Here is an 8031-nt window from a genome sequence, read left to right as displayed (position 1 = left end):
CACAGTCACCACCCCCTTCAGGATGAAAACAAAGCGAACTCCCTGCCTTAGTGTACTTGCTGACGTGGTTAATTTATTTTTTACGGAAATGAATTGCCTCGCCGAGCTACTTTTGCTGTTTGTTTGTTTCTTTGCGCAACACGTAGAATGTTTGTTTTTAACAGCATCTCCGAGGGAGCTGGAGACAGAAAGGAGCCTTTGTCCATATCAAAGTGTGCCCTGTGAGATGACTCAGCAAGGATGTGCTAAGTGTGAGCATAACGGAGATCCACAGGGCATGGGCCTGCAGCAGTGGCGTGTTGAAGGGCAGGGCAGGGTCTGGACAGGATGCTCTACAGTCCTGGAAGAGCTTCGGGTCATTTTGTTTGGCTACTAATGGAACTTAAGTACAACTCACAGAAATGAAGACATGAGCTGGGGAGATGGCTCAGCGGGTAAAGGTGTGTGCGCCTAGTCTGCGGACCTGAGTTCCAGACTCAGGACCCTAACAGTAGGGGAAAACTGACTGACTTCCTTAAGTTGTCTTCTGACATCTACATGTAGTCCTTGATACATGCAGCCATACACGTATACAAAATAAGTAAGTAAAAATATTTTCAGGTGTATTTTTATCATTAAAAAATTACTTATGTCTGCATACATGAATGCAAAGGTCAGAGACATGGATCCCAGGCCCTAGTAATACTTAAAGAAAAAAAAAAAAGATAGCAAGCAAGGAGGTGGTGGCATGTACCTTTAATCCCAGCACCTGGGAGGCAGAGGAAGATGGATCTCTGTGAGTTAGAGGCCAGCCTAGGCTACAGAGCAAGTTCCAGGAGAGGATCCAAAGCTACAGGAGAAACCCTGTCTCAAAAAACCAAAACCAACAGGCCCCCTCACCTCCCGCAAAAAAAAAAAAAAAAGAAAGAAAAAGAAAAAGAAAAGAAAAAAGAAAAAGATAGCAAAGACTGGCAGGGTGAGAAACATGCTCCTGTAATCTGTAAACGGCAGGCAGATCTTAAGTTTGAGGCCAGCCTGGGCACACATAGCAATATCTCATCTGAAAGAAACAAACACAAAGGAACCCAAAAGTCAGCTGAGGATGTAGCTCGGTTTGGTAGAGCGCTTTACTCGTATGCACAAAAACGCTGGGTTCCATCTCTACCACTGCACAAACCAGATATGGTGGTGCATGCCTGTAACCCCAGCACAGGGGAGATGAAGGCAGGAGGATTAGAATGTCAAAGCCATCCTGAAAGTCAGTCTGGGCTATATAAACTCATGTCTCAAATAAAAATAAGTAATAAAAATTTCAAAAGGGCCAAGGAGATGGCTCAGTGGGTGAAAGGGCTCGCTGTGCAAGTCTGAGGATGGGAGTTCCATCCCTGGAACCCATGTGGAAGGCGCAGTCCTCTGACTTCCACCCGGGCACCATTGGCACGTGTGCACGCACACATGATATACAAAACAAAAATAGAAAACGGAGCACATTTAAAGGCCGTGTCTGAGTTACCACGAGAAATAGCTAAGGAGATAAAAGAAGGAAAATCATAAAGGGAAGTTAGAAACATGGAGTACGCAGGGCATTTTAGACAATGGCTACCTTTCCAGTGTCAAAGAAGAGGTAAATCTCAGGCTCCGAAACACCCGCAGGGTTAGAACTAGTAAAGTCACGTCACACCCACACCAGGACACACCTGGGGTGACCCAGACCGCCCGAAGTGGGCGGGTACAGGTGAGAGCAAAGCGACAGGCTAGTGCGGCACTGGGGGCGGGGCCTCCGCCAGAGGCGAGGCTCGCCCTTGGCTCCCGAGGGGCTGCGCGGTGGCGCAGGCGCACTGCAGTTTCGAGGGCGGCGCCCCCTGGCGGCGGCAGCGTCCTCGCGGGGGCGGAGCCGGAGGCGGGGGGTTGCGCTTGGTGACGGGGGACGCGCGGCCGCAGCGCACTGGACCAGCGGCAGAGACCCAGGACGTGGAGCGCTGACTGCGGCGGCCACGGCGGCCGGGAGCCGCTGGGAGCTGGGGCGCAGCGTGCGGTCTGTGATGAGGGGCTGCGGCGGCGCGCCGGGTGCAGGGCCGGCTGGTGAGAGCGCGGGAGGTGGGAGGCGCGGGCCGGGAAGATGGCGGAGAGGCCTCGCTGCGGCCCCACGGCCTGGCCCGGGCGGAGGCCCCCAGTACGGTCGTGCTAGGATTCGGGGCCCCAGGTGACCCGGTCGGGGTGGGTCCGCGCGAGGGCGCCGCCGCCGAGGGCCAGGAAGTGTGAAGTCGGGTTTGCGTGAGAGAACCGACCGGAGGGTGGGTGTGAGAGTGCCATGGTCTGCACGCGTGCCCGGCCTTTGGATGGGTGTGAGTGAGTGTGTGTCCCTGCCCAAGATAGTTGCTCTTTGCTTGAGGTGGCTGGGATTGTGGTGGCCCTGAAGGGAGGTGTGAGGGTGGCTGGCCTGCAGACAGGTGTGTGGAGGCAGCCGGAGGACAGGTGTGCGTTCTGTGGCCAGGCCCCGAGCCGGTGTGCATGTTCCTGTCCTTCCTGCGCGCTGGGCTCCGACCGTTTGCTCTGTGTAGTCGGGGTGGTGAGCGATGGTGCTTGCCGGGCGAGGATCTTGCGGGCCAGGCTTTGTCCGCAAAGCCCGGGAGTCGGTGGGCGTCTCTGGGTCGGGTCATGGCTTGCTTGCGCGTGGTGCGCCCTGGCTTCGCGGCTGGGCCTCTGCGGCAGGCTCGGGTGGTCCTTTACCCGGCCTTTCGGTCTTGGAACTCCCTGGGCGCCTGCTGTTAGCAGGCGTGGGGTGGGTGGGGGCTGCGAGCCGGCAGGCTGTGCGTCCCGGCCAGGCTGTCTTTATTTTAAAACGTGCTGCCCGCTTCGGGCGCGGCAGCTGTGGGTGTGTTCCATGCTGCTGCTCACCGCAGCTGCTGTGGGCGCTTTGCAACCTTCAGCCGCAAAAATGCGGCTGGGCCCCCTCCCCCTTCAGTGTTGTTCGGGTTGGCCAGGCCTCCAGTGACCTCTGCAGAAAAACGTACAGTTGCGAGGCTTCAGTTCCTCCCGTGGTGCAGACAATACGGACGTTTGTCTTTGGGAGCTAGGGAGGGCCATTGAGCACTGCGTCCTGGGCGCAGTCTGTAAACAGCAGGTGGTTTTGTCCACGGCTCCCCCTTTTACAACGAACGAGGGGGATGGGGATTAGAAAGAGGAGAGGTGTGACTGGATAGTCAGGAGAGCCAGTCTTTAAGGGATTCAGACTGCCTAGGAGGAAATGTAGAGGTGGGTCCTTCCAGCTTGTGGTCTAATCAGCTGTCTTGCCAGAGGCTGGAGCAGAGGGAAAATGAGTGCTGGTTCTGGAGCCAGACTGACCGCCCTTGAGTCATGACTCCTCCTTTACTGGCTTTGTGGTAATAGGTAAGGTCTCTTTGCCTTTGGTTTCTTGGCTGTAAAATGGGTACACTAATAGTACTGGTCTCAGAATGCTGTTGTGAGGACTCTGTGACTTAAGACTTGTAAAATTTTCACACCTGGAAGTTTGAGTGTCTGTCAGGAACCGTTTTTGCTACTAAGTTGCAGGCTGTCAGGGTTAGGTGTGGTTTGGATTGGGTGCTACAGAGTGCATAAGCTGAAACATTTTTTTTTTTAAATTTTGATTTAGACAAGGTTTTGCTGTGTAGCTCAGGCAGGTTCCAAACTCATGATCTTGTCTGGCAAGCATTGTCATGCTTGGCTTAAAATATCTTAATTGTCTTAGTTTGTGTGTGTGTGTGTGTGTGTGCACGCACGCGCAGGCGTGAACCAGCACTGGCATATAAAGGTCAAAGAGTAACTTTTAGGAGTTGTTTCTCACCACCTACCATATGGTTTCCAGGGACTGAACTGAGATCAGAGTGCCTTTTCACACTGAGCCATCTAGCTGGCTGGAAGCAAATTGTTGCAAGGGTAAAACAAGGAATTTCATACACTTAGATAAATTGCATAGAATTTTTTAAAAAGTATTTTTGGAAAGCAAGCAAGCATCTCGTGAACTACCATAGACTACCACAGTACCAACTGGGATAGATGAGATGGTGTTGCCAGAAGAAAAGGTGTATGCAGTTCCTGGGTAATGTGAGTCAGGCCCACAGGGCCATTGTGTACTTCACGGTGTTGCCTTTGAATTAAGAGAGGTAATTTTATTAAAATGAACTTTGACCCTGAAGATGTCAGTCCCAGAACGAGAGCTTGGTGTCACTTGCACAGTACGTGCCTTGGTGAGTTATTGGAAGAGAAGACAGGCTGTGAAACAAAGTGAGGGGGATTGCCACATTTCCCAAGGATCTCCTTATCACTTTCCCCTCCTTATCTCAAATTTACTTTGTGTATGTGTTTCTAGACAGTTTACCTCCGTAGCCTTGGCTATCCTAGAACTAGCTCAGTAGATCAGGCTGGCCTCACACTCACGGAAATATGCCTGCCTTTGCCTCCTGAGTGCTGAGATTAAAGGCATGTGCCACCACCGCTCAGCAAATTTATTCTTGAAAATGGTAAAATTTCATTTGTACTCTGATAGAAAAATGAAATAAAGTCTTGAGATTCGTGGCACTGACAGTGAGGATGTTTGATTTTTAGAACAGAGTGTCTAGCACTTGGGAGAGGAAAGTAGGAGGCCAACCTGGGTTATAGGAACCACTTGAGTTATATGAGACCATGTCTTTAAACAAAAGAAAAAAGGTAGTCCCGTGTCATTCTGGCCTCTGCCATATATGTTCTGGGGCAAAGGTTATGGATTAGGAGTTACACAGAATGAGGTTTGCTCATTGACGTAGACTAGATGTGCATCCATGTGCATGCAGGGACAGACTGTCTTGGCTACCAATTCAGGAGGGCCTTTTTCCATTGTTTCTTTTCTTGCTTCCCCAGATAAAAATTTTACCCTTTTGGGGTAGTAGTGGCACGCACCATTAATCCCAGCACTGGGGGGCAGGGGTGGAGGGCAGAGGCAGGTTGATCTCTGTAAGTTCGAGGCCAGCTTGATCTACAAAACAAATTACAGGAGAGCCAGGACTGTTGCACAGAGAAACCTTGTCTTGGAAAACCAAAGTGGGGAAAGAGAGAGAGAGAGAGAGAGAGAGAGAGAGAGAGAGAGAGAGAGAGAGAGAGAGAGAAATAAATCAAGAATAAATCTCTGTTCTTAGGCCGGGCGGTGGTGGCGCATGCCTTCAATCCCAGCACTTGGGAGGCAGAGGCAGGCGGATCTCTGAGTTCGAGGCCAACCTGGTCTACAAGAGCTAGTTCCAGGACAGGTTCTAGAAACTACAGGGAAACCCTGTCTCGAAAAACAACAACAACAACAACAAAAAAAAAGAATAAATCTCTGTTCTTTGAGGTTTCTATGCCACCTGGTTCCTTCTCTCATTGACCCTTAAGTTACTCCCATCTTTATGTCCCTGTGCCCAGTGATGAGTCTGACCTGGGCTTTGTCCTTGGGCAGCTTTTGGCATCCTGCTGGGAAGTTTTTCCTCACCTGGCTTGTAGCACTGCCTGTGTCTGCTTCTACAGCGACCAAGGCCTGAAACCCCGTGGCTGACAGTTACGGGATGTTCTTCTTGAGCTCAAGCAGGTCAGCTGTGCCCACTGTCCTGTCCATCTCTGAAGTGTGATACTGACATAGGTGACCTTTATTGGCATCTGTTGTGAGTTATGGTGATGCAAATTGCTCTCCTGTGTCTATTGTCTTGTGATGAATCCATACTAATCTTTTTGCAGTATATGTACTAAGAAGATCCTGGCATCATCTGTTTTGTTCTTGTGTGTGTGTGTGTGTTGTTTTTGATTCAGTGTTTGGTACAGCTTTTTTTTTAAGTTTTTGTTGGCAAAATCGTAATAGCATTAGAAATATTTCCCAATATTCCATATAAGTGTTACCTAAGCATTGCTTTTAAATTGAACAACTAATCTATGTACAGTTACTTGTACATGCATTTTAGTGCTACAAACATGGAGGTTGGAAGGGAGGCAGGCCAGACATAGGTTGAGGATGTAGCTCAGTTGTAGAGTGTTGGCCTAGTATAAACAAAAGCCTGAGGTTTGATTCCCTAACATCCCATAAAACCAGGTGTGGTGGCACATGCCTGCCATCTCAGCACTTCTGGGAGTTGGAGGCAGGAGGACCAGAAGTTCAAGGTTATTCAATGTTACATAACAAATTTGAGGCCAGATTGGGTTATATGATACACCATGTCAAGTAAAGAAAAGAAATGAGCCGGCAGTGGTGGTGCACGCTTTTAATCCCAGCAGAAGCAGGTGTATCTCTGAGTTTGAGGCCAGCCTGATTTGCAGAGTGAGTTGCAGAACAGCCAGGACTACACAGAGAAACCCTGTCTTGAAAAGCCCCCCATCCTCCTGCCCATTAAGAGTGGGGGGGAGGCCAGAGATGGCTTGACTTTAAGGCATCTGCCACCAGACCTGATGATCTGAATTTATCCCTGCTTCCCACCTGGTAGAAGGCGAAAAATGACTTGGCAAAGTCCTCATAATCACATGCATGCAGTGGGATGCACATTCACATGTGGACATACACGAGTGAACAAATAATAAAGAAAGAAAAACAGACCAGGTGTTAAGGCACTTGTCTGGATGATGCAGTGCTTATGACCAGAGCTCAATCCTTGGAGCCCACATAAAGGTAGGAGAGACTCAACTCTAAAAAGTTGCCCTCTGACTACTATACTTATGCCAAGGTTTGCATATCTCCTCCTACCCCCTTCCGCGCCCCCCCCCACGCACAAATAATAAAAAATAAATAGAATTTTAAGACTGGGGGGCTGGAGAGATGGCTCAGTGGTTAAGAGCACTGGCTGCTCTTCCAGAGGCCAGAGGACTTGGGTTTAATTCCCAGCACCCACATGGCAGCTCACAAATGTCTCTAACTCTAGTTCCAGGGGATTTGGCACCCTTAAATAAAATAAAGTTAAATAAATTAAAAAACATTTAAGACTGGTGCGATGGCTCAGGGGGTAAAAGTGCCTGCTACCAAACCTGATGATCTAAATTCAGTTTCCAGGACTCACATAGTGGGAGGAGAGAACTGACTCCCAGAAGATGTCCTCTGATTTCCACATGGGTGCCTTGGCATGCACATGCCCACACATGCATATATAAAATAAATCGTGTGTGTGTGTGTGTGTGTGTGTATGTTTAGAGACAGGGTTTCTCTGTGTAGCACAGGCTGGCCTGGAACTCACTCTGTAGACAGGCTGGCCTTGAATTCAGAGATCCCCTGTCTCTGCCTTTTAAAGTAAGTGCTAGGATTAAAGGCATGTACTACCACTGCTGACTGTGTTTGTATTTTTTTAAAGTCAGGTTTTTAGCCAATCATGGTAGCACACTTCTTTAATCCCAGTACTCTGGAGACAGAGACAGGTGGATCTCTGTGAATGTGAGGCCAACCTAGTCTACATAAAGACCCTGTCTCAGAGAAAAAACAAAAGCAAAAAAGATCCTTACTGGGGCTAGAGAGATGGCTCAGAGGTTAAGAGCACTGCCTGCTCTTCCAAAGGTCCTGAGTTCAATTCCCAGCAACCACATGGTGGCTCACAACCATCTGTAATGAGGTCTGGTGCCCTCTTCTGGCCTTCAGGCATACACACAGACAAAATATTGTATACAAAATAAATAAATAAATATTTAAAAAAAAAAGATCCTTACTGTAGCACTGGCTGGACTAAAACTCACAGAACTCCACCTGCCTCTGCTGTTCAGTGCTGGGATTAAGGGCATGTGTCACCATGCCTTCTCTTTTTAAATAAATAAAAAAATATAATAGAAAAATAAGCTGGGAGGTGGTGGCACACACCTTTAATCCCAGCACTCGGGAGGCAGAGGCAGGCGGATCTCTTTGAGTTTGAGGCCAGCCTGTTCTACAAGAGCTAGTTCCAGGACAGGCTTCAAAGCTACAGAGAAACATTGTCTCGAATATCAAAAACCAAAACAACAACAGTAAAAAAACAACCTTTAAAACGGGTCTGGTGAGATGGCTTAGCAAGTAAAGATGCTTGCTGCTAATAAGCCTGATGACCTGAGTTCAGTATATAA

At 49.1% G+C, this 8031-nt stretch overlaps 1 protein-coding gene across 5 annotated transcripts in view; it reads left to right on the top strand.

Annotated features, from left to right (window-relative positions):
* Window positions 1-1903: 1903 nt before the first annotated feature.
* The window catches only part of Arhgap39 (Rho GTPase activating protein 39), a 101386-nt gene continuing 95258 nt past the window's right edge, over window positions 1904-8031 (top strand). For 4 of the 5 annotated variants that reach the window (XR_006020874.1, XR_005286821.1, XM_038342090.2 and 1 more), the window contains exon 1: window positions 1904-2061. The gene's annotated coding sequence lies outside the window, so the exon portion shown is untranslated. Of the gene's footprint in view, window positions 2062-2084; window positions 2153-8031 lie in introns of those variants that run through there. The other variant, XM_038342087.2, reaches the window with a different exon arrangement.

This window comes from Arvicola amphibius, chromosome 9, assembly GCF_903992535.2.
Source record: "Arvicola amphibius chromosome 9, mArvAmp1.2, whole genome shotgun sequence".
Lineage (NCBI taxonomy): Eukaryota > Metazoa > Chordata > Mammalia > Rodentia > Cricetidae > Arvicola > Arvicola amphibius.
Note: the sequence above shows the minus strand (reverse complement) of the source record. Positions and strands in the feature narration are given on the sequence as shown.